Source organism: Neomonachus schauinslandi, chromosome 12, assembly GCF_002201575.2.
Source record: "Neomonachus schauinslandi chromosome 12, ASM220157v2, whole genome shotgun sequence".
Lineage (NCBI taxonomy): Eukaryota > Metazoa > Chordata > Mammalia > Carnivora > Phocidae > Neomonachus > Neomonachus schauinslandi.
Window position 1 is genome coordinate 38,671,929 of NC_058414.1, and position 13,309 is coordinate 38,685,237.

General features: G+C 40.8%; 1 protein-coding gene across 1 annotated transcript in view; it reads right to left on the reverse strand.

The window, feature by feature from the left end:
• SLC25A13 (solute carrier family 25 member 13) overlaps positions 1–13,309 on the reverse strand; it is a 177,130-nt gene that overhangs the window by 162,916 nt on the left and 905 nt on the right. The window lies entirely within an intron of this gene.

Genomic DNA, 13,309 nt, shown 5'->3' on the forward strand with positions numbered 1-13,309 from the left:
TCAGAGCCCATTTTGAAGCAAGGAAAGTTACCAGGGATAAGGAGGGACATTATAGAATGACAAAGGGATCAATTCTCCAACAGGATATTAACAATCTTCAGTGGAACAGAATAGAAAACCTAGGAACAGACCTACATAAATATAGTCAACTGATCTTTGACAAAAGAGCAAAGACAGCCTCTTCAACAAATGGTGCTGGAACAATTAGATATCCACATGCAAAAAAAAAAAAAAAAAAAAAAAGACGCTAGACACAGATCTTACACCCTTCACAAAAATTAACTCAAAATGGATCAGAGACCTAAATGTAAAACTCCTAGAAGATCATAAAGGAGCAAACTTAGATGGCCTTGGGTTTGGCATGGACTGATGCATGAAAGAAAGAACTGAGAAGCTGGACTTCATTAAATTAGAAATTTCTGCTCTGCAAAAGACAATGTCAAAAAAATGAAAAGATAAGCAAAAGACTGGGATCAAGTATCTGCAAAAGAACAGCCAATTAGGAACTGCTGTCCAAAATACACAAAGAACTCTTAAAACTCAACAAGAAAAAAAAAAAAAACCCAATGCAAAAATGGGCCAAAGACCTTAACAAAAACCTCCAAGGAGGATATATAGATAGGAAGTAAACATATGAAAAGATGCTCCGCATCATCTGTCATCAGGGAAATACAAATTAAGACAGTAACAAGATACCAATACATGCCTATTAGAATGGCCAAAGTCCAGAACATTGACAACACCAAATGCTGGTGAGGATGTGCAGCAACAGGAACTCTCATGGATTACTGATGGGAATGCAAAATGGTACAGTCATTTTAGAAGACAGAATGGCAGTTTCTTACAAAATTACAATAGTCTTATCATACAACCACGAACTGAAAACTTATGTCCACACAAAAACTTACTTATGAATGTTTACAGCAGCTTTATTCCTAATTATTGAAAACTGGAAGCAACCAAGGTATATTTCAGTGCATGGTTAAATAAACCATGGACATCCAGATATTGGAATATTATTCAGCACTAAAAAAAAAAAAAAGAACTATGAAGCAATGAAAAGATATGAGGGAAACTTAAATGCGTATTACTGAGTGAAAGAAGCTAATCTGAAAAGGCTACATACTGTATGACTGCAACTATATGACATTCTAAAAAAAAGGCAAAAGTATGGTGATAGTAACAAGATCAGTGGTTGCTAGAGGTGAGGGAGTAGGGAAGGAGAATAGGCAGAATACAGAGAATGTTTAGAGCAGTGAAAATACCATGTATGATACTATAATGGTGGATACATATCATTATACAATTTGTCCAAACCCACAGAATGTACACTACCAGAAGTGAACCCCAATGCAAACCAGGGACTTTGGTGATAATGATGTGTCAATGTAGGTTCATCAACTGTAACTCATGTACCATTCTGAGGGAAAATAATGGGGAGACTGTGCATGCTTAGGGATAGGTGGTATACAAGAAATCTCTGAACCTTCCTTTCAATTTTGCTGTGAACCTAAAACTACTCAAAAATATTAAATTTATTTAAAAAAAAAAAGGATCATTAGTAGCCAGGACAATCAAGATTAACTTAATCAGGGGTGCCTGCGTGGCTCAGTCGGTTAAGTGTCTGCCTTCGGCTCAGGTCATGATCCCAGTGTCCTGGGATCAAGCCCCGCATCAGGCTCCCTGCTCTCCCTCCTCTCTGCTTCTCCCCCTGCCTCTCCCCCTGCTTGTGCTCTCTCTCTCTGTGTCACATAAATAAATAAAATCTTAAAAAAAAAAAAAAAAAGACTAAATTAGGGTAGAGTAACTAGGGACACACCTGTATAATCTCCCTTTATTTTCAAAGAACCCTTGAAGCAGGTTGGATTCTTTTCCTTTACAGTTGAGAAAACTGCAAGTCAAACAGGTTGATCTACACCAAACCCCATGCCTATTCCACAGGGCTACAACCCAGGCAGTTAGGTTACCTTAGGGCAGGGTTTCTCAATCTTGGCCCTACTGACATTTTGGGTCAGATCATTTTTTTGCGATAGGGGGCTGTCTGGTGCACTGTAGGATGTTTAGCAACATCCCTGGCCACCCCCCTCCTCCCAGATGTGACAACCAAAAATGTGTCATTACCAAATATGCCCTGGGGCAGAACTACCCCACCCTGAATTGAGAACCATTGCCTTAGATGGTGCTGCCCATTCATGCAATGCAATCACTCACGGAAGCCTTCCCTGTACCAGGCCCAGTGCCAGGCACTGAGGACACAATGTCAAATAAACCAGAGAAGCTGCCTCACGAGGGGGATGACGGACTGACCAATGAGTGGTTGGTACAATGTGGGTGGAGATATGCGCTTCCACAAATTAGAGTGGTGGCAGAACTAAGATTGTAATTCTGTTGGAGTCTGGGCTTGCAGAGGTAAAGTCTCTGGAGCTGTTCATTATTGATGACAGCAATTAACAGTGACCAGGTAACTTTTACTGGGTCCTTAACTCTATGCTAGGCATGGTGCTAAATGGCTTTTTATCTGACCTCATTTAAACATCCCTAAAACTATTTAAGATGAAGAGTCATTACTATCACCATTTTTCAGAGGAGGAAACTGAGGCTATAAGACTCTTAGTCCTAAGCGAGTAGGTAAATCACAGAGCCAAAAATGACCCAAGATTCCAGGTTGTTTTGACATCAATTATAATACCTGGAGGATGTGCCAAGAATTTGGCAAGCAGGGATGGGGACTTCAAGCTATCCTTATGAAGGGTACCACTGGACAACACTGCAGCTGAAACTAATTTAAAAGAAAGTCTTTTTAATTTGGCGTTACGATACAGAAGTGCCCATGATTCAGCAGAAGGCAGACCTGCCTAATGCAGAATATTATTCTCCAGTATTACAGGTTGAACTCAGTCTTAATTTTTTTAAAAGCATCAAGGTTACAATATAATTAGGAACCAGCTGCAATTGTAATTACAGTTCCCAATATAATTTGTTACATATTAGCAAGTGTCAAATTACTACTGCTCCTTAAATGAATAAAAACTGATTGTGCTGAAGACTGGGACGTATGTTCCTGATGGGGAACAAAGGAATATAAAAAATATATGACATATTTATAAAGTGCTGAAAGGTTCTACTTAGGAAATCACAAGTTGCTGGAGCCCAGATAATGCCATAGAAAGTTAAAATGGCTTCTGAGAGAGAACAGTTAACTTAATAAATGCAGAGGAAGAGAAAGCAACAAATCAAATGACAATAGAAAAGTTGCTTCCACTAAATAATACCTTACCTGTTCAAAATTCTGCTGTGCATCAACATCATCGAACTGAAGAATAGTCAAGGACCCAGGAGGAAGCCAAAAGAAAAAGAACAGGAGCCCTCTGCACAGCCAGGGCTCTCATCCTAAAGAATGCATACAATGTCACTCACGTGAGCCCTCCTCTGCTCTCTCCCACAGTCCACAGACTTCTGACATTACTCTGAACAACTTCTCAGATTCCAAACCCACAGCTCACACTTCTATAAAGCTACCGATGTCACAGGCCTGGCTCTGAGCTTTGCAAACATGAGCACACTGACCCAGGAAACAAATACAACTATGCCCCTTTTTATAGATCAGGAAACTGAGGTACACGTAGAGTAACTTCCCCAGAGCCATAGTTCGAACACAGAGTCCAAGATTTCAACCATTATATTATACTGGCTTTCAGAAGAAAAGAGAGAATAGAAGATTGAAAGAGCAAGAGAACCTAGAAATTAAAAGAAAATTAAGACACATCAACCAATTGCAATGCTTGGGTCTTACTTAGATGACAATTTAAAAAACTATTTAAAAAAATTGTAAGAAATGGGGAAATGGGTAGTGTACAGAATAGATATTTGATAATATTGAAGAATCACTGAATTTTTTTTAAGATATAATATTTTGGTTGTGCATTTAAAAAAATCTCTTTTAGAGATACACACTGGTATTTACATATACAATGATATGATGTTGGGGATTTGCTTTGAAAAAATCAGGGGGATGGAAGGAGGAGCGATAGTGTGGTATAAATGAAACAATATTGGCCATAAACTGATGATTCCTAAAACTGGCTAGAAAGGACATGGGGGTTCATTATACTTTTCTATTTTTTTTTTTTTTGCACATTATGGAAAATATCCATAATGAGAAGTTTAAAAAATGCTGCAGTTCTTTCAAGACCTAAGTCAAATGCCAATTCCTCCAGGAAGATATCCCGATGGAAACCAAATTCCCCTCACGGAATGCTATTTGCCCCTATTTTATGGGCCTTGCAATTGGACATTTAAATTTTCACCCTATCCCTAACCAACAATATGACCTCCTGTGTTCTCATTTGTTAGAGAAGTGGGGGGAGGGAGGGAAAGGACTGAATGAAAGCAGTGTAAGCTGGGGCAGAATCTAACAGTGCCTTGCTTCCCAGTTACTGGTACCCTTTCCATATTCCTATTCACAGCAGCTGAGTTGATGGAGTCGTTGGAGGACAGCTGAGCCCTAAGGGGAGGCTCTCCTGGCCTTCTGAACTAATCGTCATCTAAACTATTTTCTCTTAAGAATCTAAGCCAGCAGAGGGTCTGGGCTGAGGGGGCAGCAGGTCATGCTGGCTGGTGATGTGGCAATATGAAGGTTAATGACCTCCTGGGGTTGAACAACAACAACAGAAATTAAACTGGTTCCCTACCTTTCTTCTTATATGAAAATAACTGCAGATAATTAGTAAACAATTTCAAAAAGTGAGAGACTTATAAAGAGTACTAGAAAAACAACTGGTTTCTTATATAATATTAAGTGGGGAAGCCATGTTTAAACATCACAGACAGCTCAGAATCCATAAAGGAATCCATAAATGAAAAGATTAATAAATACGTAATTTTTCAAAAATGAGTATGAACCAGCTAAATATCAAACTACCACCAAAAAAAAAAAAAAATGTGCAACAGACACGGCAAAGGGCCAAGGTTAATTTAAAAGTGCTCTTAGAACAAATCAATGTGAAAAGACAAATAATCCAAAAGAAAACTGGACAAAGGTCAAGACCAGGCTCTTCTCAAACTACTGGTGGACACCAAAATAGGGCTGTAACAAGTCTCCAAGAACCACCAAAAAAGAGAACCAGGGGCTGAGCTTGTCTTTCTGGTACTGAGAGGGAGACAATGGAAAGAAGTGGAATCCTCAAACCCAAGAGTCAACATCAACCTGCAATAAAAGAAGTGTGTGAGTGCTCACAAGAAATCAAATTAGGACACAGATGCAACGGGAAGACCATGTGAAGACACAGGGAGAAAAAAGCCATCTAAGAACTAAAGAGCACATTCTAAAGCTTGTCTCACCTTGCCAACCCTGCCAACACCTTGGTCCTGGACTTCTAGCCTCTAGATTTGTGAGAATATAAATTTCTGTTGTTTAAGCCACTCTGTCTCTGGTGCTTTATTATGGCAGACCTAGCAAATTAATATAGAATCATTTAATATACACCATGCAAGTTACACCAGTTGGGCATTCTTTTATTTATTTATTTTACTGTTTCATTTATTTATTTTGGATCCAGGGTCAAGGACTGCATTTGGTTGTCAGGTCTCTTTGGAGGTCTTATAATCCAGCCTTTTCATTCCCAACATTGACATTTTTGAGGTCAGACCAGAGGTCTTACAGAAAGTCCTACTTTCTGGATTTGTCTGATTGTTTCTGATGATTAGACTCAGATTCAACATTTTTAGCAAGAATTCTCCAAAAGTCATGCACGTTACATACTTCCCACTGCATCACATCAGTGGGCTGGCAATGCCAGCTTGTTCCATTTCCTGATGATGTTAAATTGTATCAGAGATGGAAGCAGAGCCCTTCATTGTACAGGTACTTCCCACTCCACCCCACCCCCCCCAATTAGTAATTTACAAGGAGACACTCAGAGACAATGGGAATTCCAACAGTCTTTTACTGAAGAATTTTAGCATCCACTGAAGACCCTTGCCCAAATCAATTATTACCTACAGGTTGTGAAGTGATTTTTTTTTCCTTTTCTTATTCTATCAAGCCTTCTACCTTTATTGGCTGGCATTCTTTGGTAAAAAAAGAGCTTTACCTCCCACTCTGTCTCACTTTGACTTTTGGGGGGATGAATACTATTCTCTCATGGAATGATAGTGTTGTTGTTGTTGTTGTTTTAATTCAATGTGTTAGTCTATTTGCAACTGATTTGTTTTTATCATGGTAAAACATACACAAAACTTAACATTTTAACCATCTTCAAGTGTACAATTCAGTGGCACTTAGTGTATGCACAATGTTGGACAACCACCAGCACTAATCATTTCATCATTCCAAACAAACTCTATAGCCACTAATATCCAATTGATTTTAATAGCCATTATTTTTTGTAATTGTGACACACTCATTGTAATATGTATATGTATACATATATATGTGTGTTTAAAGAATGAAAATCATAATACACAAGAATGACTGCTAATATTAAAATTTGGCCAACTTAAATAAACCATTATGCAAAAGTTGTTGGAATAGAAAGGCAACATCCAAACCCACTGATCAAACATAACATGACAGGAAACAACCAAGAATTATGTGCCCCCTGAAGTAGCACTCAGTACCAAGTACCCAATAACCTGAGAGAGGCACCCAGCACACCTTAGGAAGTCCTCAAGCCAAAAACAAAAAATAAAAATTAATAAAACCCTAAGCTTGATCAAGCCTCCAGATCTAACTATCACTTGTCAAACACTGGGGAAAGAAGAACACCAGAGGGAGGCAATCAGCAAAATCCAAATTGTAGGAAAGTACAGAAAAGATGATCCAATTCCCTCATCAAATAAACTGAAAGGAAATAAAATAAAAGAGGCAGGAGAACCTATAGATTAACAGGATTTAAAGGGGAAATCAGTCAAATGCCATGTGTGGCCTGTGTCTGAATCTTGATTAGAACAAACCAACCGTAAAAACTATAAATTTAGGACATGGGATTTAACAAACCAACCGTAAAAACTATAAATTTAGGACATGGGATTTAACATGCTTCAAGGAATGGCGAAATAAAACTAAGACCCTTATACCTAAGAAGAACTAAAGAGAACTAAAAAAATAAAAATAAAAAACTTAAAAAACCTGCCAACTGATATAGAGAAATGACAAGAACACTCCTGTCTCTGACTGAGCTCTAAATTAAAGAACAAACAAACAAACAGGCTCCCTTTCTCCCTGGGAGTCACACTGTTGCCACAGCTTTATGGCAAGGAATGAGAACAGGGGTCCCATTCACAAACCACTGTGAAGGATATCAGATGGGAACGAGCGTTAGGTAGTACTGGAAAAATCAGACAACAGCCAAGACCAAGGAGGCGTTAGCTGGCTAAAGAGATTAAATTTTATTCTGTAGGCAGTATGAAACTACACTGTGTAACAAGGTAAATTAAAGAAGGCAATGTCATACAGTGGTTACGTGCCTGGACTCTGGACCCAGGCTGCCTGTCTTGAAATCCTAGCTCAGCCACTTCTAAGCTGTGTGCCCTTGGACAACTCATTTAACCTCTCTGTTCGACAAGACAAACGCTGTTCAGTCGAGTTTGCCCATCTGTATAATAGAAATAAGAACAGCACTTATACGTCATAGGATTGTTGAGATTAAACTACTTCATGTTCACAGTGCCCAGAACAGTGCCTGACTTTATAAGTATTAAATAAATGTAACCTGCTATTGTTATTTGCATAACCTTTCTGAGCCTTAAGTTTCCTGTCAAATGAGGCTACAATACCTTCCCTGCTATGCTGTAGATGATGATAAAGATAATCATAAAGATAAGCGTGGGTCTTCATATTATCTGGTTATTTTAATCCCCGTAGACTGTGAGTTCTTGGAAACATGCCCTTAATAGCTTACTCATCTTGGTAAGCCCAGTACAGTATGAGCTGGTAGATGGTTGGTACCCACAACACACCTGAATGCATCTTCTCGAAGTGTTATGTGCTGTCCACGTGAACACAGTCCTGCTATTAGCATGGCAGTGCGAGCCAGTCTTAGAAGCTGCCTCTGACAGGTCTGGACAGACTGGTGAGGGAAGTGAAGGAAACAGACCAGAGGCAAGACCAGCCTGGAAGCTACAGCAACACTGTAGCTAAAAAGGAGTGAAGACCTGGACATAAAGGGAAGAGACAGGACACTCTAGGGCAGAAGGGTTTACTGAACCCATCTCTCTGTCCTCTTGCAAATTCCTGCCCGAGGCCTCTCCTGGCACCCACAAACAGGTACTTAACTGAGCTCGCTGGAGACTTTAGCCAGTAGGAAAGTTAAGTCGCAGGCTGAAAGTGAGGAACGACCAACAAGATGAATTCAATTCTAAGTAAGCAGAGTCGGAAATACCTCTGGGGCAGCAAAGTTGAGATTTCCAACAAACAGCTGCCAATGCAAAGGGGGCTACCTGAGAGAGCTACCTGGACTGGCTGACACGGAGCCGGCACCCTCAGAGGGACAAGGACCTCGGGACACCCACATTTCAAGGGCAAGCAGAAGGATGAAAAGAAGCCCGCAAAGGAGAATAAAGGACTAATGTGAGAGTTAAGAGGCCAACCGTGAGAGGGGACATCATGAAAGCTGACAGAAGGTGTTACAGGCACGAAGGGGTGGGACATGGGGTCCCATGAGACCAGATGTAAGGAGGACAGGCCAACAGGTTCAGATCTGGTGACCCTGAGGAGGGAATGTCAAGAAAGAGAAGAGACACAAGTTCATTTTCAGGGACTTTGAATATGGGTGGGTAGTCAAGAAATGGAGAAAAGTACAACCCTTGTATAATAATCATACATTCCCTTAAATAATAATTCAGGGATGTGCTCCAAAAATAATACCCTGACCCCAATGCAGAATCAAAATTAATCCTAAAACCCTAAAATTTATACTGGATTTTACCACTATGTAGTTAATTCTGCAAAAAGTTGAACTTACAACCAATTCAAAAGGTGCTGCACCCCTGGCTTAGGAAGGCAGCTACGTTTAATTACACAGTAATGAGAGTTCCAGACCAATACTTTAAACTTTAATGTGCATACAGTCCCCTGGGGATCTGGTTAAAATGCAGATTCTGATGCGACAGGATCTTTGGCCTGGGCTGCATCCAAAAATGCTGCAATTCTAACAAGCTCCCAAGTAAACCAATGCTGCTGGTCCATGGACCAAAACTTCTGATAGCGAGGCTCCAGGAAGACCACTCAGAGAATCTGGCTAAGCAGCCACACCGGCTAGGTATTATGGTGAACAGTGAATGGATCACAAGCTTAAGAAAAGCACACTATGTTTTGTTTTGTTTTGTTTTAAGATTTTATTGATTTATTTGACAGAGAGAGACACAGCGAGAGAGGGAACACAAGCAGGGGGAGTGGGAGAGGGAGAAGCACGCTTCCCGCAGAGCAGGGAGCCCGATGTGGGGCTGGATCCCAGGACCCTGGGATCACGACCTGAGCCAAAGGCAGATGCTCAATGACTGAGCCACCCAGGCGCCCCAAGAAAAGCACACTATGTTTTGTTGGGGTAAGTCAAATAATGTCTATGTCCCCCAGCTTTCAGTTAGGTAGAAATGTCACACAGCCCGCAAAGACATCTCTTGGCCATCCTATAGCACTTTCTAATTCCCAAAGTGTTTTGCACACATTATACTGCATTTGCTCATCACACATCACAGATAGTCCCTGCTTTCCACAGGGTGATACTAAGCACCTAGAGAAGTTAGATTCGTCCACGTTGGCACCATCAGCGGAAGCAGCAGGCATGTAACCCACTCCTGCCTGGCTAGCTCCTCACTAAACCAGAGCTACTTAAAAATAAACAAAATATTCTTCGCAGCCTCTTCCCACTTAAGTCATCAATTCTGAGCTCCTCTGCAGCTCAACCTACCACTGTAACCAGACTCAGACATATGAGAATCACAAGTCTAACTTGGAAAAATGTCTAAATAGGCATCTGGGGCTTCAAGGCTTTTCAAATCAGGCTTATGATGGGGTTCAGGACACGCACCAAACGCAGCACCTTAGCATATGGAATGTCTGAAGCCAAAGGGCTCTGAGAAAAGAGCAGAAGCAGGAAGGTCACTCTGACCTCCTCCCCCACAACCCTCTTTCCTGAAATCGGTCATGTAACTCCCATGTGAAGGGTACCCTCCCTGTACCAGGAGGAGGAAAGACATTCTTATCACCAGAGATGGGGATCTGGGGACCCAGACAGCTGTACAAACAAACCTCGTTAAACTAACCTTTGTCTTCTAGTTACTTCTTCATCATTTACTACTTCTGGCCCAAACCCCTTCATCTCAATTCTTTACAAATCCACTTTGTCTAAAAGGAATAAAAGTTTCCTGCCCTGGTCACTTCTCTGTGTCTTCATTCTCTTGTGATGACTCCCATGTACTAGTAAAAATTCAATAAAATTTGTATGCTTTCCTCCTGTCAATTTGTTTTTGTCAATTTAATTTTCAAATCCAGCCAGGGACCCCTAGAAGGGTCCAGAAAAACTTTTTCCTCCTCTACACTTACTTATACAATTTTCTTACAAATTGTACCGCGCTAGTCTTTTTTTTTTTTTTTTTTTTTAAGATTTCATCCATCTATTTGACAGAGAGAGACACAGCGAGAGAGGGAACACAAGCAGGGGGAGTGGAAGAGGGAGAAGCAGGTTTCCCGCAGAGCATGGAGCCCGATACGGGGCTCGATCCCAGGACCCCGGGATCATGACCTGAGCCGAAGGCAGACGCCCAATGGTCTGAGCCACCCAGGTGCCCCTGTACCGCGCTAGTCTTATGCAAAAGACATTTTACCACAGAACGGTAAGTGTATCTTGAAATATCTGACTCTTGTATCAAGTCAACAATTTTCATGGATAACATGTGGAAACTGTGACTACATGTGGAAATCAAGACAAAGCTACCAGCCTAATAACAGTCATTAAATAGAGTGGTTTATTTAGGTTAAATTACTAAGAATTTCAACACTGCCAACTCTGCTATGTTGTCAGCACCTAAAGTCAAAAGGAACCATCCGGGCTTATTTTCACTCACGCAACTGCACAGCAAATTTCCAAAGGAAATGGTTGAGTATGAGTACTCTATCTTGTAAACGTTTCCAATCAACAAACCAGACCACCACGCTACAAATCAACCACTGGGAATAATTGAGGTAACAGACCAGAGCCACCATTAATTGGGCCGATTTAACCCAACAAGAGGGTCTGGTTAAACAGGGCCCGCTCAGTTGCTGTTAAAGACATTGCTAAGGGAATTCTGTCACTGCGGAGAGGGCACAGCCCCCTTAAGCCCCAGCAAAACCAACACGCATCTGCAGAGTCACACATTCCTCTGTTCCAAGACCCACTGGAAGACATCATGGCAGGAAGGATGGGTGCTTATGAAGCAGCAAATGCTGAGCAAGGAGGGTTGGAAGAAACCGTGCTCAGCAGGCCTCATCCTCATAAAGAGTGGAAAACTTAGGGTGGAATGATTCCCTTTAAGAACAGAACAAAAGCAGAGGCTTGACTAGGACAAAAGGTCAAAGGAGCAGGAGTCAGAGCCCCTCCAGCAATCTTATAAAGAACTCCATAACCAAAAAGACCTGCTCCCTAGTTTGTTTAGATGTTTTATTGTGGCTTTCAACCCTTCCCACCACCTCCACCCCCCAGTTCTCTACTGACTGACCAACACTTTCAAGAGGTGTGGCCTAACTGGGTAACACCCACAGCACAGGGGCCCCAAACAAGGTAGGCCAGGGAAAAGGCTACCAGACCAAGGTTACTCTGTAACATTTCTCTGCCTTTCACTTGCTGTTTCTTATCACTGGAATGGGTCTTCCCTCTTCTCCCCAACCATTCCTGCTGAAATACCACCTCGGTCGTCCACAGAAATGGTCTCCTTCCCTGATGCCCCCATAGCCCTTATGGCACTAACCCTACTTAGGGCATTTCCATGAGAGGAGTCAGCCTGTAGTATGGTTGTGGTTTTCTTGAAGGCCCAAAGGGAGGCCAATTCATTTTCATATCCTCAGTTTAGCCCCACTTGGAACATTAGAAAGAACACAATACGATCATAGCAACAACTCATCCAAGAATGGAGTATCAATACTAAGTGTACTAGTCCTACAGACCAAATTTTCATTATTATTAATGCTTTAATTTGTCTCCAAATTTATTTCTTTTAGTTCTAGGCTAATTTTACACAAATTATTGGTCCATGTCCAGTTTTGATCTGAACATCTCTGAACTTGAGTGAGCATTCTCTAACTCTTAACAGTTTCATTTAGTTTCATTTCATCGTTACTAATGTACAAATTCAACCAATGATGAAAAAGGGATGTTCGCTACAACCAAACTGGGGGGCGGGGGGGGGGGTGTGAGGGGGAAGGAAATGTTTTTCCCTTCTATTACTACTTTTTAAAAATGCATTTTTTGAGGACTTGCATGAAATATAATTTTAAAAACTCATCTGCATTTTAGCACATGCGGAGCTTGGAAGTTTTTAAAAGAAATCCTGAAAACAACAGAAATAGTACAGGCAGACCACTTACCATTTACCATATAGCCAGGGAACCCATAAGGATTATTCTTACAAAAGTAGGCAGAACAAGAGAATGGAAGCTTTTTGAGTTTGTCTCAAAATACTAAGAGTTTTAGATCAAGGTTACATCGTGAAAAAACAAGTACCTTTTGCATTGTACTGGATTTAAAAGGGTTAATGCAGTTTCCAAAAATGAATACCAGGGATCCTCAAAGAATCTACCTAAAATAGTTATCTATACCCATATGTTCTCACACACACACACACACACACACACACATAAATACACTCATGCACACACCCAAGAGCACACTCCTGAGGATGGAACTCAAGAGTAATTACAGAAAAGAAAAAGGCCACTTAGGCCACGTAGTCTAGGAACATGAAGAAGTCTGCAGATTTGGGGAGCCTGGAGAAACTTAAGTCATAGAACAGCATTTAAATATATTTGTCTGCTTACAATTTCCATTGCAAATGTGATTAGTTTGCTTGAATAAATAGGAATATGATGTGTTGGCCATGTTTTCCTCTTGAGGGTTATCACAGAGTTTTGATTAAGGACAAATGTTTCAAATGTTGGGTATATTTAAGTTCACTGCACTTAAAATGAACTAAGAAGTTGTATAGGCTTGATTAAAGGGCTGCCTTCGTGAACTTAAATTAAAAGCTATAAATTCCAATGATTCAAGTGATTGGGACTAAATATGGTATTTTGTCAGAAAAGTTGAAATGGAGTCCAAAGAGACTGAAATGGTGT